Source organism: Lactuca saligna, chromosome 7 (assembly GCF_052625555.1).
Source record: "Lactuca saligna cultivar CGN05327 chromosome 7, ASM5262555v1, whole genome shotgun sequence".
NCBI lineage: Eukaryota > Viridiplantae > Streptophyta > Magnoliopsida > Asterales > Asteraceae > Lactuca > Lactuca saligna.
Window position 1 is genome coordinate 124,040,248 of NC_136423.1, and position 26,014 is coordinate 124,066,261.

Genomic DNA, 26,014 nt, shown 5'->3' on the forward strand with positions numbered 1-26,014 from the left:
TGAAGGCCTAGAGTGCATTAAAGTTCCTGTGTTTGAGTGCTTAGTGAAGCCACCATGTCCCAAACCTTGGTTCTAAGGTGAATAAGGCTTAGATCTCCTTAGATTCACGTAAAGTTTGCCACTTTACGTGATGGATGGATTGTAGGAGGTTGGATCTATGTTTTGGATCAATTGCATGGCCTGAGATGCTTCTGTATGGATTCAGACCGGTGGTACTCGACGAGTCACATGGGTGGACTCGACGAGTTGCTTGAAGATGGCCTGAAACTCGACGAGTTGGAAGAACAACTCGGCGAGTAGGTTGAAGATAGCCTTGGACTCGACGAGTCCATTTGGACTCGGCGAGTCTTGTCGAGGAAGTCCCAATATTTCTGATTGAGTCGAGGAATCGGTGAGTCAAAGGATGACTCAGTGAGTTGGGTGCGAGTGGACTCAGAGTCGTTGGACTCAACGAGTCTTGGGGTGACTCGGCGAGTTGGGTCGCTGATTGAAGGAAGTTCTGAGCGTATGGACTCGGCGAGTCATCGGGTTAACTCGGCGAGTAGGGTCAGTCAGGGGTTGACTTTGACTTGTCCAAGGTTGACCAGTTGTCTTCCAGGGGTATTTTGGTAATTAAGGGTATTTATTGAGTTGTATGTTTTGATGTTCAGTGGAGGAGTTCGTGTCAGAGTTCGGAGTAGCGGGATCTTATCTTTTCAGCCGACAGTTTCGAGGTGAGTTATCCTCACTATATCAACAGGGTCTAAGGCACCAAGGCCGGCCCTTTATTGTATTGAGATTCGGTTATGGTTATTATGTTATTGTTTGATGTGTCTGCATCCTGGTAGCTAGGATGGTACATGCTAGGAGGCCTTGCTAAGGTCAGTTTCCCAATATACAGAGTGATGCTATGCTAGTGACCGGTTAGGTCGGTAACCCGGTTAGGGTAATGATATGCTATGTGATCTGCTTGCTCGGTTTGTTGACTATGACTGTTATATGAATGTATGTTTTGTGCACATGGTTGTTGGACTGGAGATGGGTTGAGGCGGGTCCTGCTTTGTGCTGTAGGCTAAGATACCCAGGGCGGACCGGTTGTTCTGAAGGCCCAGCGAGCGGTCCGGATAGGCTGTAGGCCCCACGAGGGCGGACCAGACGTGCCAAGGCTCGGAGAGTGGACCAGGCCGACTGAAGGCCCGATGCGGGCGGACCAGTCACACTGTAGATGTAAGACCCCATTCACTAAAATTACCATAAAGCCAAACATGCTACATGCATATTCATAATTATAATTCACACTAGTGGTCTAAATACAAAAGCATGGATACAAACCAACTAAAAGGGTTTTTACAAAGTTTCATAACTAGTTGTATAAATACATAACTACCCAGGAATTTATAATCCATATACATATATGTATACCAAGTAAAAACGTAGTAGTGTCAACTACTCTAAGTCCTCCAACAAAGCGTGTTTACTCTGGATGCTTATCACCTGAAATAGTTAAACACTAAAAGGGATAAGTGGGCGTCACTTAGTGAGTTCAAAAATAGATACAATATAACGCTATGCCATATACATAACAATATGACAGGAACAAAAAGAAACAAAGGACAACAAAGGCTTATATGTGTATCAAATGAAGGGCTTTCCAAATCAATAAACGGTTAGATTCAAGGGATTACAATAATTAAGACACAATAATGTAGGATCATAAGCATCATAAATTCCAGCCCAAGAGGCACATAAAACACAATCCCTTTTAATCATGTTGCTAGAATATACAGGCTTTCAGCCCTACCTAGCCCGAAGCCAATACCAAAGTGATACGAGTCATGCTCTACATGGTCAAAGGCACAAAGCCAATACCAAAGTGATACGAGTCATGCTCTTCATGGCCAAAGGCATCAAAATCAATATCAAGTAATAACCACTTAGATCAATAACACAAGAAAGCACATTGCACATATAACACATAACATACAATTGTCCCTATATTGAACTCACTGTGCTGTAACCGAATGTTGCGATAAAATTCCTCTTTTTCTGATGAAATTACACCATCCTCAGGCCTCTAAAACCTTCAATTATACCCCTGGATTTCATATTTCAAATTTCATAAGCAATTACTTAACTACTCTCAAGTTATGTTGTTTTCAATTTAGAAATTTTAGTTTTTGTTCTTTGTATAGCTGTCACTTGCAGATCTGTTTTACCCTTATTAAATGTCAAAATAACTAATAAATTATACATATTAATAAAATAGACTCTTATATCTTTCTAATGCCACTGACCTCACATTTTTATGATTTTTCTATAATTTACTATGAATTTTACAAAACAGCATCCTAAAGCTATCAAAATGTTCCAAAGCTGTCAAAATTCAGCCTTACTGCACTGAACATATAGCTGTTTTCACCCATTTTAAGTCCGGAATTAGATTTTGGTTTTAAAACAAAAATCAAAGTAGACATTCTCAGCTTTCCATGGATATATAGCACATCTCCATACGAGTTTTCTATAATTTTTGGTGATTTTTACAAAAACAGGACAATTATACCCTTTATAATTTCATTTTACCCTTTACATGATCAAACCTCATGATCAATATCACCAAGTTCTTCTTTTACAATGATAACACTGAATATTTTAGTAATCCATTCTAAATCAAGTATAAACCATGGGTTTCATTATTAATTTTCACTAATTACTCTTAAACCATATGATTAATTCTCAAGTTTACATGTAGTTACTTGATTTCCATTTAAGATTCTAGGTTAATAACATAAACTCATGCCTAATTTCATTAAATCAGTGGTAAACCCACTTTGATCAAACCCTAATCTCTTAATAACTCACTAATTACAAGGGTTAATCCAAAAATTAAGAGTTCATACCTTGATTACTAGACTTGATACTTCAAGAACACTCAAAATCTTGATTTAATCTTCAAAACTTGATCAAGATTGATCATGTATGTGAAAATCTCCCATAGGGATGGTGACGAACTGAAAATGGCAGGAAAATGACTCAAAATCGTGTTTCAATGGGTAAAAACCCGAGTTGGGTCGGGTTTGACCCGGTTTGGGTACCCGTTTTACCCCTAAACACTAAAAATTGCATAACTTTTCGCTCGAAACTCCGTTTTCGATGAGGTTTTCGCATGTACGTTTCTAACGAGATAATTTACAACTTCCAATAAAAATATACCAGAAAAGATCTTCCAATAAAATCAGATTTAATTATTTTCAACTTAGACGTTATACTTTCGTTAATTCCGATAGTTGACTTTTTGATCAGAATCACATAAGACTTCCCTATCACCTCTAATACATTCCAAATGATTCTAAACTTAGTTTAACTTCAAATATTATAAACCTATTTCGTTAGAAATCAACGCTTAAAACCATACCGAAAATAATATATATATATATATATATATATATATATATATATATATATATATATATATTTTTAAACGCTTACAATTCTATTTTACTATAACTACCTACTTTAAACGTTTAAAACAACATATAATATATATAATAATATTCATTTTTAAACTAACAATCATATGAAACATGATAATTAAACAAGGTTACTGAAGTGTATGTTACAGTAGACTCAGCGAGTGGACCAGGTGGGTTGAAGGCCCGATGCGGGCGGACCAACCCACTCTAGACTCGAAGGACATGACTAGACCTGGAGGATGGATTCGGTGAACTGAAGGCTCGATACGGCGGACCAGTCACACGGTAGACCCGATATGCATGGTTGTTCTATGTTCTGTTATGTTATGTATGTTTTGTATGTTTTGGACCGGAAGGTCGCAGCCTGGAAGGGCGTATGCGTGGTTGGTATCTTGGGGGTATCTCACTAAGCTTTTGGGCTTACAGTTGTGGTTTAATGTTTTTCAGGTTATTTAGGAGACCGTGGCAAGGCGAAGGCGCGATCGTATCGCTCCTCATGATTTTGTAGCAATGTGATTCTGGGAATACTCTAATAATTTGTATTGAAAACCTTTTTGTAAACATTTTAGTGAAAATCGGGTTGTTTTGAAAAACTTAAATTTGGTTGTATTTTTCGGATGTTACAAGTTGGTATCAGAGCTTTGGTTTGAGTGAATTGGAGGAACACTTGTGTGACTCCAGTCTCAAATCGAGGAGGGTTTTCAAAAGAGAATTTAAAATGGTTTTCAAAATAAGTGAAGGAGGACGCGGAGGTACGATCAGCCGGAGCCAGTAAGTAGCCCCAAAATACCATACATGACAATTGTTTTCTTGAACTTTGATAGAACAGCATGCTAGAGTTAGGCTAGGGATCTTTAGGATTTCTTGATGAGTTGCCTGATTTATGATGCCTGCTAGCCTAGGGTTCATTGTGAGAGATTTCTAGTGTTCCTGTAGTTGTGAGGATAGAGCGTTGTTATGTATGTCGCTAGGGTGTTGTGGGAGTACTTCATACAAATATGGGTTGGTGTGGAAGGTAGTATGGGCCCGTACTACTGAAAGCACGGACTCATACGCGTATCAGGGAAACCATGACCTCTAGGGTTGGGATGAGAGCTGGTTCCCGGGATAGTGGAATATGTCTGAGATTTGGTGTTTTATTTTCAGTATGGAGATTTCAGGGCACGCTGGGAGTGGATCCGGGTCAGGATCAGGAGCAGGAGAGGGAGTTCCGGGTGAGTCTGTACAACCTGAGGTTGTCAGCCAGATTAGTACGCACGAGTTGGATGCGAGGATTCGTGAGATCCTGCATGATGAGGTTGCTGCATTGTTTCGGGCTGAGCTGCCGGAGTTGTTTGGGTCGATCAAGACCGCCATGGTGGAGTATTTTGATGAGCGCTATGCGGCTCTCACGGAGACGGCTGCCGCGGCAGCTACCGCAGCAGTAGCAGCGGCAGGGGGAGGAGCTAGTAGAGGTTTTCAATATCGGGACTTCGATAATAGGAAGCCTCCCACTTTCGGTGGAGTTCAGGATCCGATCGTTGCTATGAGGTGGTTATCAGATGTGGATGGATGTTTCTTCACGTGTTCATGCCCTGCTGATCAGAGGGTGAGGTGTGCTCTGAACCTGTTGAGGCTCGGAGCAAAGGATTGGTAGAGATTGACCACGGGGTCGTACGCGGATGCGCAGACGGCTGCAATTTCATGGGATCGGTTCAGAGAGATGTTCAACACTCGTTATGTTCCGCAGGCCGAGAGGGAGAGGTTGGCTCAGGAGTTCTTGGAGCTGAAACATGATTCGGAGTCGGTAACGGAAATCACCAGGATGTTTACTGAGAGGGCGATGTTTTGCCCTGAGTTCGCTTCGGAGCAGGCTCAGATGTCCCGATATCTGAGTATGCTAAAGAGGGACATCAGACAGTTTGTGTCTGCGCAGAGGTGCGAGACTTTGCTGGAGTTGCAGGAGGCCACCAGGCGGCGTGAGTTAGAGATTGAGTTACAGATGCGTGAGCTGAGGCAAGCTCCGGTTCAGTCGCAGCTGACGACAAAACGGTCTAAGACCGTTGATTCCAGGATGGGGGATCAGGGTAGCCACGTCTGTGGAAAGTGTGGAAGGGGTCACGCCGGGGTTTGTCGGTCCAGTGGAGCATGCCGCAAGTGCGGAAAGGAGGGACACTATGCAAGGGATTGTCGGCAGTCAGTGCCGGTTCGGGATTTGAGGATATGCTATCATTGTCATAAGGTTGGACATGTGAAGGTCAACTGTCCACGGATTGTTGCAGGACTGGTGCAGGCTCCAGCACCGGCTACGTTGAGGATCATAGGTGGAGATCAGGGTGGAGTGGAGCCCCCAAGGGCTTAGGGTCGTGTTTTACAGCTTGTTGCTACGGGTATGTTCTTTCTGCTGTTTTGATTATTTATAATTGTTGTGGAGTATTGTTATCTGTTGGTTTCGTTGGTTGGTTATGGAATTGCGTTTCGGGTTTTCGTGTGGTATCCGTTGTTCCTTGAGGGTTTGGCGAGTTGTGATCGAGATTTCGTTTTAGTATCTTTTGTTCCCTGAAGGATCGTTATGGTTATGGATTTGTACTTCGAGCTATCATTGATTATCCTTGTGAGGATTGGTGGCGGATGCGGCGTTGGTTTGAAGGCCGGGTAGATTCGGCAGTCTGAGGAATGGATATTTGAAGATTGGGTTCCTTTCGAGCGGGTTGTTCAGTGTGGGAACATGATTTTTATGAAAGTTGTTGGCACTGGTGAGAAACATTTTGCGTGTAAGTGTTGATTTTTTGCAAGGTTACTTTGGGAGATCGGTGATGGCGACCGGTGATTTATTGTCAGTATCTTAAGTGGGGGAGAATTGGAGATTCTCCGGATGATCGTTGGGTCTGAGAGGTTGTCTAGCTGCTTGGGGAAATTCAACGATATTTCTATCAGTCGGGAGCAGGCTCGTATGGGTGAGTAACAGGCGTGCGGGGCGAAATACAGACCTAGAGCAGTTGATTGTGGAAGGCATGGGAGCGGGCCGGGATCGAGGATGTATGATGGAGATAGAGTTCGGAACCCCTAGAGGGCTAGAACGGTATGCACAGGAGGATTTCCCGAAGGGATAGTTCGGAATGATGAATGTTAGTTGAGCGGTCTGGATAGACTGAAGGCTGGTAGGCATACCAGTCAGGCCGAAGGCTCGGAGGACGGTCCAGTCAGATTGGCTGAAGGTCCTGAGAGTGGTCCAGATTGGCTGAAGGCCTGGGGAGGCGCTCCAGTCATGCTGAAGACTGTGCGAGTATTGTTGGATCGGTTCGAGGTTATGGTTGCGTATGTTGCAGTGGGATTACATTGGGAGGTCTGGCCCCGGGTAGCAATTTTGAGCAGTGAAGGTGGTGCATGGGCTTGAAAGTCCTTGCGATGAGAATCAGAGTAGTGGTGATGCATGGATGTCGGGAACGCTTTAAAGAGGTAGTGTAGCGTGGGATGAGCACCATAGTGCCTGTCATGGTGACTGGGCGGATGAGTGGTTTCCTTGATAAGGAAAGAGGGAGGAATGAAATTCCGAAAAGGGAGTGTGAATTCACGGAAGTGAAAGCGGCAGTGTAGAGTTACGATCGGAGTGGTCCATCGATGGTCTTTGAGTAGTGTGTTGCAGCGGTAGAATAAAAGCTCATTCGACTTGATATGTTGCTTAGGGCGCGGAGGGAATACCGCAGGCGTAGAGCCAGGGAGAGGGGTTCGGAAGGGATACAGAGAAAGAGTCTTGGACTCTCAGTGTGATTCTGATCAGGGTTTTGGGTATGTATCAGCGGTTCATCCTGGAAGTATGTTTGGAGGATATCATCAGTGTATCAGGTTATCCAAACCTGAGGGTGCTAGAACGAGATCAGCATGTGTGTGTGACTGCAAGAGGAGAACTCGGGGGAGTTGCTCCAGAATGGAAGAATGGGTCTTTCGGTTGTCATGGGATGGGTAGAGTGGAATTCGGATCGGGGATCCGATGGTTCGTGGCTTTATAGCCATATGAGTCAAGTGAAAGATGAGAATTGGAGCAGTAAGGCATCATGGGTAATTCTCGGTTGTTGAGTGTGGATTATCGGAGGGTACAGCTGGTGCCCAGTTTGAGTAGGTGGAGGGGACACCGTATGGAAGGAGAAAGTGAGCTTCTGGTTTCTATGATTGTACCTTGAGGGACTTGGTCCGGTCAAGGTCAGGTGGCGCGTCGTGGGAAGTAATTTAAAGATGAGATGTCGTAGGCTTCGAGGACGAAGCCTAATTTAAGTGGGGGAGAATTGTAACATCCCGGAATCGCAAGAGTAGAGTTGAAGGGCTAAAATGTAAGTTTTAGAGGGTGACTCGGCGAGTCCATGGATAGACTCGGCGAGTCAGGTCGCGGCTATGGTCGCGTGTCTAGTGGCCTACTCGGCGAGTCCAAAGATGGACTCGGCGAGTAGGTGCTGTATGGAGAAAACCCTAATTTTCGGGGTTGAGCCCTATATAAAGAGCATTATACCCCTCCACAGCCTCCCTTATAACCCCCCCCCCCCCTTGAGTTCCAGAAACCCTAAATTCGTGGAGAGTTCATTTGTGGAGCAAATTAGAGCTTGGAGAGGTGTTGTTTGAAGAGATCTTGAAGGAGAAGTGGCTTGGATCAAAGGGCTTTGCTTGGATTCGAGTTTGGTTGCTATTGAGGCACCTTTTGGAGGTAACACTTTCGTTCTTGGGCTGTATCTTCCTAGTTTCATCATTTTGGGATTTGTGGGGAGTATATATTGGAATGTTTTGGAGTTTGGAGGTTAGATCTGAGGTTGCTACCTCAGATCTGGAATATTGAAGGCCTAGAGTGCATTAAAGTTCCTGTGTTTGAGTGCTTACTGAAGCCACCATGTCCCAAACCTTGGTTCTAAGGTGAATAAGGCTTAGATCTCCTTAGATTCACGTAAAGTTTGCCACTTTACGTGATGGATGGATTGTAGGAGGTTGGATCTATGTTTTGGATCAATTGCATGGCCTGAGATGCTTCTGTATGGATTCAGACCGGTGGTACTCGACGAGTCACATGGGTGGACTCGACGAGTTGCTTGAAGATGGCGTGAAACTCGACGAGTTGGAAGAACAACTCGGCGAGTAGGTTGAAGATAGCCTTGGACTCGACGAGTCCATTTGGACTCGGCGAGTCTTGTCGAGGAAGTCCCAATATTTCTGATTGAGTCGAGGAATCGGTGAGTCAAAGGATGACTCAGTGAGTTGGGTGCGAGTGGACTCAGAGTCGTTGGACTCAACGAGTCTTGGGGTGACTCGGCGAGTTGGGTCGCTGATTGAAGGAAGTTCTGAGCGTATGGACTCGGCGAGTAGGGTCAGTCAGGGGTTGACTTTGACTTGTCCAAGGTTGACCAGTTGTCTTCCAGGGGTATTTTGGTAATTAAGGGTATTTATTGAGTTGTATGTTTTGATGTTTAGTGGAGGAGTTCGTGTCAGAGTTCGGAGCAGCGGGATCTTATCTTTTCAGCCGACAGTTTCGAGGTGAGTTATCCTCACTATATCAACAAGGTCTAAGGCACCAAGGCCGGCCCTTTATTGTATTGAGATTCGGTTATGGTTATTATGTTATTGTTTGATGTGTCTGCATCCTGGTAGCTAGGATGGTACATGCTAGGAGGCCTTGCTAAGGTTAGTTTCCCGATATACAGAGTGATGCTATGCTAGTGACCGGTTAGGTCGGTAACCCGGTTAGGGTAATGATATGCTATGTGATCTGCTTGCTCGGTTTGTTGACTATGACTGATATATGAATGTATGTTTTGTGCACATGGTTGTTGGACTAGAGATGGGTTGAGGCGGGTCCTGCTTTGTGCTGTAGGCCAAGATACCCAGGGCGGACAGGTTGTTCCGAAGGCCCAGCGAGTGGTCCGGATAGGCTGTAGGCCCCACGAGGGCGGACCAGAAGTGCCGAGGCTCGGAGAGTGGACCAGGCCGACTGAAGGCCCGATGTGGGCGGACCAGTCACACTGTAGACTCAGAGAGTGGACCAGGTGGGTTGAAGGCCCGATGCGGGCGGACCAACCCCACTGTAGACTCGAAGGACATGACTAGACCTGGAGGATGGATTCGGTGGACTGAAGGCCCGATACGGCGGACCAGTCACACGGTAGACCCGATATGCATGGTTGTTCTATGTTATGTTATGTTATGTATGTTTTGTATGTTTTGGATCGGAAGGTCGCAGCCTGGAAGGGCGTATGCGTGGTTGGTATCTCACTAAGCTTTCGGGCTTACAGTTGTGGTTTAATGTTTTTCAGGTTCTTCAGGAGACCGTGGCAAGGCGAAAGCGATCGTACCGCTCCTCATGATTTTGTAGCAATGTGATTCTGGGAATACTCTAATAATTTGTATTGAAAACCTTTTTGTAAACATTTTAGTGAAAATCGGGTTGTTTTGAAAAATTTAAATTTGGTTGTATTTTTCGGATGTTACAAATGCTAATCTGGTAGCCGATGCCCTAAGTTGTAGAGCAGCGAGTGCTCTGATCCCAGATGGGTGTATGAAGATGACAGTGATGACTCCAGTCTTAGATACCATTCAAGATCCTCTGGAGGAGGCCGTGAGACTGGAAAACCGCAAGAGGGAGTGGGTGATCGGACAGGTTTCCAAGTTTGAGACGGATAATTAGGGGCTTATAACTTCCCATGAGAGGATTTGGGTTTTGGATAAGGTGTCTAATCTCATAACTATTTATGGTATGTACTTGACCTAGTGTGGCATGGTCCATTTGGGTTGCATGACATCATGCATTTAGATAGACTAAAATGAGAGAAATAACACTTATGGTTCATCAATATATTATAAGTTCTAATATATTAATAATATTATTTAGTTAGTATTAATTAAGAATTAATTAAGTGATCAAAAAGGAGACTAATTAAATATATGGGTTGATTTTGTAGATCATATATACTTTTATAGTGGGCCAATGCTTCATGGATTATCAAGTTGGGCTAAAACCCATAGGATGCTCCATGGATGCTCTATGGTGATTATAGAACCCGTGGGTCATGGATATGAAAGGTCATGACAATTAGGGTTTACATGGTGTAGCCCTAATTGTAACACACTATATAAGTAACACATTGCTCACCAAAACTGGTCACTAGGGGATATAGAGAGGGAAAGCCAATCTCAAGTAGTGTGACATTTCTCTGAAGTTTATTCCAAGTGCATTTGGTGTTGTGTGAGACAATTGAGGCATCACACTTCAGGTGCTAGGCTCATAAGGTTTTCAAGGAATCGAAATCACTACAAGGTATGTATTTCTAGCTATCTTTTATGTTTAAAGTTCCCATGTATGCTAGATAGGATTAAGAACCTTGGAAATCAAAATTTGCATGTATTTTAGACAAACATAGATCCAAGCTTTTTAGGGTTGCATGTACACCTTAGGAGTGTTAGAATGCTCAAAACCCTTCAGTGGTATCATAGCCAGGTTTATTTGCTTGATACTTCATGCAAAATAGTGAAAGAAGTTGAAATTCTTACTGTCTACACAGGGGACTCGCGGAGTCCTTGGGGGGACTTGACGAGTCCAAGCGAATCTTCAACCAACTTGGCGAGTTGGTTCTTGCACTCGACGAGTTGTGTGACATCCCCAAAATTACGGCCAGAAAAGACCGGTTTGCTTATGCTTTGTTTAAAAATAAGAGTAACATTTTAAATAAAAGTGTTGCGGAATTTGTCCCAAAACAATAATATGATAAAGATTTATCAAAAGCATTTCCATAGAAATGTATTTCATTAAAAGACTCAGGATGTCATGTTCGTACAGATCAAAAGCATAAACAGTACAATACAAGCCTTACTACATTATTTCATATCTACAGGCCTATATCTGTAATCCCTCGTCCAAACATCATATATATGCTCAAGCGCCACTACCTGTAATACATAAAACTGAGTGGGTCAGACTTGGGAGCCTGATGAGCACATAGGGTTTTCAACCCACAATAAATCATTTTATTAACTTTATTAAATTAAACAAACCCGATTACTTGTTCCTGTTATCCTCACATTACGTCCCTAAGCATCTATCATAAGGGACCTATCCTAAGGATTATCATCGGGATGGACATTACTGCTAAGGGGAGTCCTCAGCAACAAATGTCCTTAAGGCAACCATGTGGGGGATGGAGTACATCTGGTGAGCACACAGTTCAAATAAACACACAGTTCGAATAAACACCTACAAGTTGCGAGCCTGCTAGTGTTCCACTGGACTGTCTAGAATAGTCCGTGGTCGTCATCTATACTCCGCTAGATGACTGGATCATCAATAACATCTATAACGAGGCCTCTCATTATTTTATTTTGTCACACAGCAACTATTACATCTACCCATGTTTTACCCAACACATTTTGTAGATATAAAATACATATACAGTTTAAATCTTTGAAAACATGTATAAAACGTTCATCCAGCATAGATAGCAAGTATTCAGATAATATGCACACATAGCACATAATTTATATTAAATACTTCATATCTATGTGTAAGCTGAAAGTAACTATGCACTCACCTGAAAAGGTGGTGATTCCGAACTCAGACAACGCTTCGCTTCTTAAAAAGAATTTTCTTCGACGAAACCTAGTATTATTACCACTAGAGTTTAGTTTATTATTCGTCGAAACTAATTAATAGTCTAGCTATTATTATTATTATATAAGCGTCAAAAAATACTTATATAACCCATAATAATAGCCCAAGTATTTATTATAAGTTCCTAATAACATTACTATAATTAAATAAAAGTTATATTAAAAATAGCGTAGGCGTAGCTCACTTACAGCGGGTTTTATAGAAAACCAGGATTTGCTTGGAGCAGCGTTTCTGAGTCGAAAAGCTCTTCTTATCGGAGCCGTCGAGCACTCCGGGGCTTCCGCCTCATGCTAGGGAGGTTCCCTAGGCTTTTCGGGGGATTTCGGGGATAGAGAGAGGTTCTAGAGAGAGAGAGAGAGAGTAAAGAGAAGAAAGAATGGGAAAGGTGTGAAGAAAAATGAGGGTGGGAGAGGTGGTATTTATAGGGTGAAATGTGGCTGAACTTAATGCCACATGTCACCATTTGGTGGCAAGCCTTGGGGAGAAAGCAATGGCCAAGATTGTGCCACATCACCCATTTTCGCACAGCACACTTGTGACTTCTAAAATCCGCAACTTTCACATACGACGTCCTTTTTTACGTTCTTTATATCCAAGCGTAGGTAATAATAAGATCTACAACTTTCATTTTGACTCCGTTGGCTAATTCTCGACCGATCTTAAATTTAACAGTACAAGGAGATTATACTGTTAAAGGTCTGCATAAAATTCATAACTTCTACATACGGACTCTGTTTTTGTCTGTCTTTTTACCGTTGATTTCCTATTAATGAGATCTTCAACTCTCATTTACGTTGCGTAAGCCAAAAACCGCTCGAACTAAAATTCGAGTTTCGGGTCGTGCACTCCAAAAGTCGTATGAGGACTATTACCCTTTTGAGATGCACCAAGACTTGATGGACCGCTAGCTGAACTCCAAAAGTCCTATGAGGACTATTACCCTTTTGAGATGCACCAAGACTTGATGGACCGCTACCATCAGAGTGCTTGAGAAGAGAGGTATGACATAATCTGCTCCATGATAACAACTCGAATGAAGGATTGTGAACCCATCATCAGCCACTCGCAGAAAATGCAAAGGTATTGGACCGGTTGCTGAAACTTAATGTGAACTTCCCTAAGGAGTTTGTAATAAATATCATTTTGCACTCCTTACCCTCGTGTTATGATCAATTCCGCATAACATACCACATGAACAAGGAGGAAGTTACCCTCAGCAAGCTTCAAGGACTCCTTAAGACCGCTGAAACGAGTCTTAAAGGTAAGTCGGTTGTTACCACTCCTACTCCTACTCCAAACTCCGCCCCTGTCTTGGCAATCAGGAAAAATAGAGGGAAAAAGAGGAAGAACCCTTTGAAGGGTACTAAGGGTAATACCCTTGAAGGCTCCTTTTCAAGTGGAACCAAGAAAGGTTTAGTCACTCCTTCTTCTGACCCAAAAGAGGCTGAATGCTTCTATTGCCTTGAAAAGTTGCATTGGAAGCGGAACTGCCTAAAGTACCAACAAGACATAAGGGATGGGAAAGTAAAACTCACCCATGTAGGTATTTACACAATATTGTCTAATATATCACCCTATTCTAACTCTTGGGTCCTTGATACATGTTGTGGAATTCACATATGTTCTAATTTCTTTTGCATGTTGTGGAATTCACTTATTTTTTTAAAGTGTTGCTATCTTTTTTAATCGTTTACTATTTTTTCTTTTGCATGTTTTGACTTCCAGAATATTTATGTTGTGTATTACATATTACTCAAATTCTCCACAGTCGGTCATATATCGGAAGTAGATATAACTCAAGATTTTCAGGAGGTTGGCTTGTAGCAAAGTGGTGCTTCAACACTTCATGAGTACTCATAAATTCTGAGTATTGGACTCAATCCACACTCACTGGTATCACTTCATGGAATTTATCTCGAGTGATCGTGAGACGGTAATATCATATACGACTTCAAACCTGGAGATATGACTTGTTGCCTATGAGTTGGTTATACATTGATCGTACGAAACCGCATTGGTAACTCGATGTTATAAAAAGTACTTTTTGTGTGATTCAACAAGTAGTAGAACAAGAATATGAGTCGAAGTTTATCTATTCCTTCTTGGATTAGAAGCGATATCTGGGCCCTTCGCTGATTTTGTTTTAACCTATGTACTAGGCCCGATTAGAACTAAATTGATGTGTTCGATTAAGTTATTTGTCAAACAAATCGGAAATCGAGAAACAAACTGCTAGATAATAAGTAAGACATTGTTCAATGTATTTTTCCGACTGATATCTAGAACAGAGTGTTATATGATCACTTATCTTAAATGGTGTATCATCATCATCTCAATTCCAAGAGACCTTGAAAGAGCTACAATTGTTGATCGGTTCCTGAAGTCATACTTGCATATATAGCTATTAGACTTATCCAAGTGGGAGACTGTTGGATAAGGTGTCTAAGTCCGTAACTATTTATGGTATGTACTTGACCCGGTTTTGCATGGTCCATTTGGGTTGCATGGCATCATACATTTGGATAGACTAAAATGAGAGAAATAACACTTATGGTTTATTAATATATTATAAGTTCTAATATATTACTAATATTGTTTAATTAGTATTGATCAAGAATTAATTTAGAATTAATTAAGTGATCAAAAAGGAGACTAATTAAATACATGGGTTGATTGTGTAAATCATTTATACTTATATAGTGGGCTAATGCTTCATGAATTATCAAGTTGGGCTAAAACCCATAAGATGCTCCATGGTGATTATAGAACCCATTGGTCATGGAAATGAAAGGACATGACAATTAGGGTTTACATGGTGTAACCCTAATTGTAACACACTATATAAGTAACACATTGCTCACCAAAATCAGTCACAGGAGGATATAGAGAGGGCAAATCGATTTCAAGTAGTGTGACATTTCTCTGAAGTTTATTGCAAGTGAATTTGGTGTTGTGTGAGATATTTGAGGCATCACACTTGGGGGGATAGGCTCATAAGGTTTTCAAGGAATCCAAATCAATACAAGGTATGTATTTCTAGCTATCTTTTATGTTTAAAGTTCCCCATGTATGCTAGATAGGATTAAGAACCTTGGAAATCAAAATTTGCATGTATTTTAGACAAACATAGATCCAAGGTTTCTAGAGTTGCATGTACTGTTGGATAAGGTGTCTAAGTCCATAACTATTTCTGGTATGTACTTGACCCGACCCGGCATGGTCCATTTGGGTTGCATGGCACCATGCAATTGGATAGACTAAATGAGAGAAATAACGCTTGGAGATTATTAATATATTATAAGTTCTAATATATTAATAATATTATTTGATTAGTTTGATCAAGAATTAATTTAGAATTAATTAAGTGATCAAAAGATAACTAATTAAATATATGGGTTGATTAAGTAAATCATCCATATCTTATATAGTGGGCTAAAAGGCTCCATGGATCATCAAGTTGGGTTCCACCCATAGGATGCTCCATGGATGCTCCATGGGAGTTACAAACCCATGGGTCATGGAAATGAAGAGTCATGACACATTAGGGTTTAACCCTAGGTGTGTCAACACTATATAAGTAACATGATCTCCTCCCAAATCGGTTACACTAAGAATATAGAGGGCTTGGCCGATTTTGTGAAGTGAGTATTCTCTCATAAGTTCTTCCAAGAGCATTTGGTGTTGTGTGAAGCATTTGAGGCATCACACTTGGGGTGCTAGGCTCATAAGGTTTCAAGGAACACAAGCAACAACAAGGTAAGTTATTCTATCTATACTTTATGTTAAAATTGTTCCTCATGTATGCTAGATAGGAATATAACCTTGGAAATCAACTTTGCATGACAAATTAGAAAAACATAGATCCAAGGTTATTAGGGTTTCATGTACACTTAGGAAGTGTTAGAATGCTCAAAACCCATCAGTGGTATCAGAGCCTAGGCTTGTTTGTTCTTATTTGTGCTTAAAAGTTGAAAACAGAATCGAAAATTTGCTGTCTGCGAATGGACTCGTCGAGTCTATTGGGGGGACTCGTCGAGTCCATGTGTATCTTCAACCAACTCGGCGAGTCATGTTCTTGCACTCGGCGAGTAGGGTCGAATGAGTGCAGAATTTCGATTCAGTTGCTGGAAAATGAATTAGAAACATTACCCTAAACTGTTTTAGTAAATGTAAACTTGTTTTTGGTGGTGTAATGTCTTGCTAATTCATTTACAACAACTAGTTATCAAAAATTACAAAGTTTTATGTAATTTTTGATTGTGTTCATATTCATGTTCTTGTTCTTATGATGTTTTAGATGATCATAGGAATTATTTGTAACCTATTTGGTAGTTTAATTCTTGATCATAATGTGTTTTAATGGAGTTCATAACTTATCCTTAAGTTATGGAAAACCAAGAGTTACACTTGAGTTAAAACCATTAAGAAAACACAAGAGTTATAAAAAATGAAGAGTCTTCATTTTATGACTCTATTAAACTCATAAGTTACAAGAAATGAAAAGTTTTGAAAGTTACAAAACTTGCCCTCAAGTTTTGGAACAAGTAAAGTTAAGTTAAAACTTTAGTTCCAACCCCTAGAATTTTAAAAGTTAAAATTCAACCCTTATACTTATATTATGATGATTTAATAATTATATATATATGTATAAGAACAAGTCGTCTTACCGCTAGTACGCCTCATTCACGAAGCCGGTCTATAAGGTGGGTACAAGGTTGTTGCCTATAAAATGGTGACTTAATGGGTGTATATTCTCACTCACCGCTTGCTTGACTGGTGGAGGGTCGTTAGCCGAACGGGTAAGACAAGGACTTATAAATTCTCATTCAAAGTATGATGAATATATAAAGTAACTAAATGTTTATTAAATTCCCAATCTTAGTTACTTTAGGAAAAATGTGAATAAGGTGCTAATCCATGAAATTACACTTTACACTTTGTCTGAGTCGTTGGTGGAGCGTGTGTGGTTAACCGGCACACTAACTTGGACTTAACAAGGTAGGTAAAGGGTGACTTAAGGTTTATTATAGTATCGGTGGAGCGTGTGTGGTTTACCGGCACATCGATTGAGTGATAAACTTTAAGGGTACCAAGTGATTTGCATGGTTACTTCACACCTCGTTTTGTGATCCTCGGCATCCCAGTCACAAAACCTGGAGGGCACTCCCGAGATTGAAACATGCCTTTGAAAAATTCATTGGATCTCAAAGAATCTAGGAATTTCTAAAACCAATAAAAACTAATTATTTAATATTTCGGTTTTCGTGGTGGAAATTGGTGAATCGTCATTCACCTACCTTTCAAATATGGTATAGCTTAGATTACGGCATACCTCTTCTAAGTTATATTATATTGTGATTGGATCCTAGCCTTAATATTACATTTGGGTGTTTTATTAAGGACTCTCTTAAATCTAAACTAAACTTGTTCTTCTTTTTCAGATGTCTTCAACTAATGCTTCTTGCTCGAATCCTAATGGCTCCTTTACTCTTATGAGTCTATGTAGGAAAGTCACCTTTGATGGATCCAACTTCAATAAGTGGATCAGAAACATCAAGATGATTACCCGCTACGAGGACAAAGAATATGTCCTTGACAATGAGCTTAAGGAAATTGACGAGTCCACTGCAACTCCCCAGGAGATCGCTGACTTTCATACTCATGAAAGAGATGCAACCAAGGTGGCTTGCATCATGTTAGCCACCATGACAGCTGAACTCCAAAAGTCTTACGAAGACTTCTACCCTTATGAAATGCACCAAGATTTGATGGAAAGATACCATCAAAGTGCACGACAAGAGAGGTACGAAGTCATCTGCTCCATGATAACAACCATGATGAAGGACGGAGAGTCCGTCATGAGCCACATGCAGAAAATGCAAAGGTATGTGGATCGGTTGCTGAAGCTCAATGTGAACTTCCCTGAGGAGCTTGCAATAGATATCATTTTGCACTCCTTACCATCGTGCTATGATCAATTCCGCATGACATATCACATGAACAAGGAAGAGGTCACCCTCAGCAAACTTCAGGGACTTCTCAAGACCGCAGAAACAGGTCTTAAGGGGAAGTCGGTTGCTATCACTCCTACTCCAGACACAACTCCGGTCTTGGCAATCGGGCAAAGTCGAGGGAGGAAGAGGAAGAGATCTTCAAAGGGTACCAAGGCTCGGACCCTTGATGGCTCTTCTTCAAGTGGAACCAAGAAAGGTTTCATTACTCCTTCTTCTGACCCAAAAGAGGCTGAATGCTTCTATTGCCATGAAAAAGCTCATTGGAAGCGGAACTGCCCAAAGTACCAGCAAGATGTAAAGGATGGGAAAGTCAAACCCAACCATGCAGGTATTTACACTATCATTTCTAATAACTCACCCCATTCAAAATCTTGGGTCCTTGATACAGGTTGCGGTATTCATATTTGTTGTGACTTGCAGGGACTAGGAAGAAGTGAGAATGTGGAGCAAGGAAGAATAAACTTAATCATGGGGAATAGGAAAGTTACACCGGTCACCAAGATTGAAGTTTATACTTTATCGCTAAGTAGTGGGTTAAATTTAGATTTGAATAAATGTTGTTATTCGCCAGAAATGGCAAGAAATATTATTTCCTTTCATGCATTGTACAAACAAGGTTTCACCTTTTCGTTTGATAATGAAGTTGGTTCGATTAATGCTTTCTTTAATAATGTACTTTATTTTAAAGCATTACCTTGTGATGGTGTTTATGAAGTTGTATCTATAGTAGATAACTTAGGAAATAATGTTTTGTGTATTGATTCTACTAATAATAATAACTTGGATAAAGCATCATTATGGCATTGTCGTCTTGGACATATAAGCAAGAAACGCATAGGCTAACTCCAAAAGGATGGAGTCTTGGAGTCGTTTGACCTAAAGTCAAATGATAGTTGCGAATCATGCTTACTTGGAAAAATGACAAAGTCACCCTTCACAGGCTCGTGTGAAAGGGGTGAAGGTTTGTTGGACCTTATACACACGGATGTGTGTGGACCATTCAAACATGCCACAAGGGATGCTAATCGTTATTATTTGACTTTTACTGATGATTACAGTAGATATGGATATGTCTACTTAATCAAGCATAAGTCAGAAACTTTCGAGAAGTTTAAGGAATTTAAATAGGAAGTCGAGAATCAATTGGGCAGGAACATTAAGATGCTTCGATCCGATCGAGGTGGTGAGTATCTTAGTTCAGAGTTCCTCGACTATCTAAAGGAATGTGGGATTGTCTCACAATTGACACCTCCCAGGACACCGCAGTTGAATGGTGTGGCTGAGAGGCGTAATCGAACCTTGTTGGACATGGTTCGTTCCATGATGAGTCGAGCTTCGCTACCAATCTCATTCTGGGGGTATGCCTTAGAGACTGTCGCCCACATCCTTAATCTAGTCCCTATAAAGAAAGTTGCCAAAACTCCTCACGAGATGTGGACTGGTAAAGTACCTAAACTAGACCACATCAAGATTTGGGGATGCGAGGCTTTCGTGAGACGCGAGACTCATGATAAGCTCGAACCCCGAAGCGAGAGGTGTATTTTCATCGGCTACCCACAGCAATCCTTTGGTTACCTCTTCTACAGACCTAGTGACAATGTGGTTTTTGTAGCAAGAAGAGGAGTCTTTCGAGAAAGAGAGTTTATAAGCCAAGGAGACAGTGGGAGGCAAGTTGATCTTGAAGAAATTCAAGAGTCAAGTGGTGAAGGAACTTCAAACTCTAGCCCTCAACTTGAGGAGGAAACTCCTGTTGAGCCAATCGACGAATCTGTACCTCTGAGGCGTTCCACGAGAGTTAGGAGTGCACCTGAGCATTACTATGGATTCCATATTACTGCAGAAGGTGAGACACTTATTAGTGATGAGACACTAGTAAGTCAAGATGACCCTAACAACTACGAGGAAGCCATGGCGGGCCCCGAGTCTGCCAAATGGAAAGAGGCTATGGATAGCGAGATACAATCCATGTATGACAATCAAGTTTGGAACTTGGTTGAGAATGTACCAGGTCGAAAGACTGTAGGGTGCAAATGGGTCTTCAAGAAGAAGACCGACATGGATGGTAAAGTACACACTTATAAGGCTAGACTGGTTGCAAAGGGCTTCTCTCAAATTCCTGGAGTGGACTATGATGAGACCTTTTCTCCGGTAGCCAAGATTAAGTCTATTCGGGTTCTGTTAGCCATAACCGCATTTCATGACTATGAAATTTGGCAAATGGATGTCAAAACTGCTTTCCTTAATGGAAAGTTGGCTGAAGATGTTTACATGAGTCAGCCAGAGGGTTTTGTCAGTAACGAGTACCCTAATAGAGTGTGTAAGCTTGAGAAATCCATTTATGGATTAAAGCAAGCACCTCGCAGATGGAATCTTTGCTTTGATGAAAAGGTCAAGGAATTTGGCTTTTCTAGGAGTGAAGATGAATCTTGTGTATATGTCAAGGCTAGTGGGAGTATAGTTAGCTTTTTGGTATTGTATGTGGATGACATACTACTCATAGGAAACGACATTCCAACCTTGCAGGAAGTAAAGTCCTGGCTTGGAAAGTGTTTCGCTATGAAGGACCTTGGTGAAGCTGCCTATATTTTGGGGATAAGGATTTTGAGAGATCGGAGTAAAAGACTAATTGGACTTAGTCAAAGTACCTACTTGGAGAAGATTCTGAAGAGATTCAGAATGCAAGACTCCAAGAAAGGAGAGTTGCCCATCCAGAGTAACGCCAAGTTGAGTAAGACACAAAGCCCTAGCACTGAGGCTGAAATAGCAGAAATGAGTCAAATACCTTATGCTTTTGCTGTAGGTTCGATCATGTATGCTATGACGTGTACTCGACCTGATGTAGCCTTTTCCTTGAGCATGGTTAGCAGGTTTCAGGGGAACCCTGGCAAGGCACACTGGATTGCGGTAAAGAATATTCTCAAGTACCTACGAAGGACTAAGGACTGGGTCCTTACCCTCGGTGGGAGTGATGACTTGAGAGTTGTAGGGTATAGTGATGCTAGCTTCCAGACTGATAGGGATAACTTCCGCTCTCAGTCGGGCTGGGTCTTTACCCTAAATGGAGGAGCAATTTCTTGGAAGAGTTCCAAGCAAGAGACAGTGGCAGATTCTACTTGTGAATCAGAGTATATTGCAGCTAGCGAAGCGGCAAAGGAGGCGTTATGGCTGAGGAACTTCATTGGAGACCTTGGAGTTGTACCAGCTATTAAAGAGCCGATGGAAATTTTCTGTGATAGTGAAAGTGCTGTTGCCTTAGCCAAGGAACCAAGGGATCACGGGAGATCCAGACACATCGACAGAAAATACCATTTCATCAGACATCGGATCGAAGAAGGACTCCTCGTGTCAAAGAGGGTATCATCAGATGAGAATCCGGCAGATCCCCTCACGAAGGGACTGACTCGGGTTAAGCATCTCCAGCATGCTCGGAGCATAGGGCTGAAGGATGATATTAGATTTAGTAGTTAGATAATCTCGAAATTTGTAAAGTGTAATTGACATTTGATGATGAATAAAAGTGTTTTATTTATGAGTAAAGTGTTGCTATCTCTTGTCGATCGTTTACTATATTTCTTTTGCATGTTTTGACTTCCAGAATAATTTTGTTTGGTATAACATATTATTCAAACCTCCACAGTCGGTCATATGTCGGAAGTAGGTATGAATCAAGACTGTCATGTTTGATTGTAGAGGTCTGGGACAAGGCTACAACAATCATGAGTGTTCATAAGTTCTGAGCATTGGACTCAACCCACGCTCACTGGAATCACTTCATGGAATTCTATCTCGAGTGATCGTGAGACGGTAATATCATATAAGTCTTTAAACCTAGAGATATGATTTGTTACTTACAAGTTGGTTAGGCATTGATTGTACGAAAAACGCATTGGTAACTCGATGTTATAAAATCGTGCTCTTATGTGTAATTCAATGAGTAGTAGAACAAACATATGAGTCGAAGTTTATCTGTTCCTTCTTGGATTAGAAGCTGATATCTGGGCCCCTCGATGATTTTGTTTTGACCTATGTACCGGGCCCGGTCAGAACTAAATTGATGTGTTCAATAAAGTTCTTTGTCAAACAAATCGGAAATCGGGAAACAAATGTTGGACAATAAGTAAGACATTGTTCCATGTATTTGTCCGACTGATATCTAGAACAGAGGATTATATGATCACTTATCTTAAATGGCGTACCATCATCTTCTCAAGTTTCGAGAAACCTTGTAAAGAGCTACGATTGCCGATCGGTTCCTGAAGTCATACTTGCAGTAATAGTTACTAGACTTATCCAAGTGGGAGACTGTTGGATAAGGTGTCTAAGTCCATAACTATTTCTGGTATGTACTTGACCCGACCCGGCATGGTCCATTTGGGTTGCATGGCACCATGCAATTGGATAGACTAAATGAGAGAAATAACGCTTGGAGATTATTAATATATTATAAGTTCTAATATATTAATAATATTATTTGATTAGTTTGATCAAGAATTAATTTAGAATTAATTAAGTGATCAAAAGATAACTAATTAAATATATGGGTTGATTAAGTAAATCATCCATATCTTATATAGTGGGCTAAAAGGCTCCATGGATCATCAAGTTGGGTTCCACCCATAGGATGCTCCATGGATGCTCCATGGGAGTTACAAACCCATGGGTCATGGAAATGAAGAGTCATGACACATTAGGGTTTAACCCTAGGTGTGTCAACACTATATAAGTAACATGATCTCCTCCCAAATCGGTTACACTAAGAATATAGAGGGCTTGGCCGATTTTGTGAAGTGAGTATTCTCTCATAAGTTCTTCCAAGAGCATTTGGTGTTGTGTGAAGCATTTGAGGCATCACACTTGGGGTGCTAGGCTCATAAGGTTTCAAGGAACACAAGCAACAACAAGGTAAGTTATTCTATCTATACTTTATGTTAAAATTGTTCCTCATGTATGCTAGATAGGAATATAACCTTGGAAATCAACTTTGCATGACAAATTAGACAAACATAGATCCAAGGTTATTAGGGTTGCATGTACACTTAGGAAGTGTTAGAATTCTCAAAACCCATCATGTACATCTTAGGAGTGTTAGAATGCTCAGAACCCTACATTGGGTTCCCTATACGGGTGGAGCTCGGCGCATATTGGCAGAGGAGGCACTAAGATGTATTTGGATCTGAAGAGAGATTACTGGTGGCCATGTACGAAAAGGCATGTGGCATGGGTGGTTGAGAGGGGCTTGACCTTTCGTCGGGTTAAGGCGGAGCACCAATATCCACATGGCCCATTACAACATCTAGAGATTCCCTAGTAGAAGTGGGAATATATTTCAGTGGATATAATCACCAAATTACCGAGAACGGCTTGGGGTTTCAACACGATATGGGTGATTATGGACCGGTCGACGAAGAGTGCTCACTTCCTTGCTATCAGTGAGAGCTCTTCTGTAGAGAAATTTGTCAAGATGTATGTGAGAGAGGTGGTTGCTCGGCATGGAGTGCTGACATCGATAGTGCCAGATTGAGATGTGCATTTTACTTCCAGGTTTTGGAAGAATTTTCATGAGGAGTTGGGTACCCGATTGCACTTCAGTACCGCATACCACCCATAGACAAATGGGCAGAGTGAACGGACGATACAGAGCCTTGAGGACATGTTACGTGCATGTGTTATGGACTTCGGTGGAAGTTGGGACACCTATTTTCCCTAGGCTGAGTTTTCTTATAACAACCACCACCATTCCAGTATTGGTATGCGTTCCTTCGAGCTCTTATATGGGAGGAGGTGTCAGACTCCTATCTGTTAGGGAGAGGTAGGGTAGCGAGTGATGGGTGACAATGAGATAGTGATAAAGACGACCGAGAAGATTCAACAGGTCATTCCGAGGTTATTGACAAGCCAGAGTCGCCAGAAGAGTTACATAGACTGGCGACGATTCGAGCTAGAGTTCCAGGTCGGAGATTTTGTCCTCCTGAAGTTATCCCCATGGAAAGGGTGATCCGATTCAGGAAATGGGGCAAGTTGGGCTCTAGATACATTGGTCCTTTCGGAGTGGCTGCCAGCGTGGGTAAGGTAGCTTACCGGTTGGAGATGACTGTAGAGTTGAGCCAGATTCATAACACCTTCCACATGTCTCAGTTGACGAAGTGTGTAGCCGATGACACGGTGGTGGTACCATTAGAGGACATTCAGGTAGACGCGAGCCTGTATTACATTAAGAGGCTAATGGCGATCTTGGATCAGAAAGTGAAGGTTTTGAGGAATAAAGAGGTGCCACTGGTTCATTTCTAGTGGCAACATCGGAAGGGATCCGATTGGACTTCGGAGCCGGAGTTCGAGATGCGCGAGCAGTACCCAGAGTTATTTTCGGAGCATGACTTCGAGGGCGAAGTCTAATTCTAGTGGGGGAGAATTGTAACATGCCGACTTCCAGGTACAATATTTATATACTTATTTATGATTTAATTGAGCAAATCAATGAGTGGGTTCACCAAATCGTAGAGTAGAGACGAATTAGCCACATGGGTTTTACAACGAACTCGCCGATTCGGAGAGACCAACTCGGCGAGTTGGCACTGTGAGAATAAACCCTAGATCTCTTGGGTTGGGTCCTATTTAAAGGACCTTAGCCCTCATTTCCACCTCACTAGCCACCTTACTCCCCTGAGTAAAACCCTAACCGTCTAGAGTGAGCTAAGAGAGAAAAGAGAGTTAATCTTGGGCATTTTGGTGATCTTTTGGAAGAGAAGAGAGAAGAATCACAACAAGGAACGAGAAGGGACTGTTGGATCGAGTGTTATTTCATCCATAACTTCAGTTGAAGGTAAAAAGTCTCCACCTTTCTCATTATGTTGATTAGATCTCATGATTATGGAGTTTTAGGGATTTTCCATCTTTTCCTTGAGACTTTGATTGTGTTGAGCTTATCAAGAGACTGAGACTTCAGATTTGGACCTTGTGAGGTCCCTAAAGTCCAAAGGTCCTAGCTTTATTCAGTTATAGAAGAGCCTCTATGCTTAAGTTGGATTTTCATGACACGAGTCAGCAAGGGTTTTCCCCGATGAGTTTGGACAAGAGTAACTCGACGAGTTGATGAGACAACTCGACGAGTTAAGTTGGGTTTTCACGACATTCTGAAGAAACGGGGGGACTCAGCAAGTCACATAGATGCACTCGACGAGTCGGGTCAACATGGACTGTTGACTCGCAATGTTGACTTTAGCGTTCGGTCAAGACAGGGATTATGTTGTGACATCCCCATTTTTCAGAACCGAGAAAAAAAAAATTCTTTACGCTTTAAAAATCATAATATTTTTTATTGAGGAAATTCCCAGTACATTAAAACAACTTGAGTACAAAATATTGTCTCAAAATAATACAACTCTAGGGATGTCATAACTGATACACAGCATATGTTATAACGTAATGACATAGTGGTCCTAAACTCTATTGCATGTATTATCTCATAATCATACTCGAGTCTTCAGTAGTCTTACACTACTACCTGTGATGCATATAAATTAAGTGGGTCAAGTTGGAAAACCTGGTGAGATACATAGGGTTTTCACTCCTACAATTTGATAATAATGTATATCTCAAACCTTCAAAACCACTATTATCATTAACACAAATATATGATATTTCTAAAGCAATCTATCACATCCCATCGATCCCCTTGTACTGATCCTATACAGTGATCTTACGAGATCTAGGATAAATGATCAATATGAATAACAAATTGATGACGCTATTTTGGAAATTCCTTGGCAGCAAACGAGGATCAATAAAGACATCAAATTAGGGGAATGGAATAAGTTTCACCACGAACCTCCGTTTGTAAAAACCACAAGACAGTTAAGTTAGGGGTAGTTATCTAGATAACTATGCCTAGCAGTGGTCTGACGCCATGGGGTATTTACCCCCAGACTCACTCTATC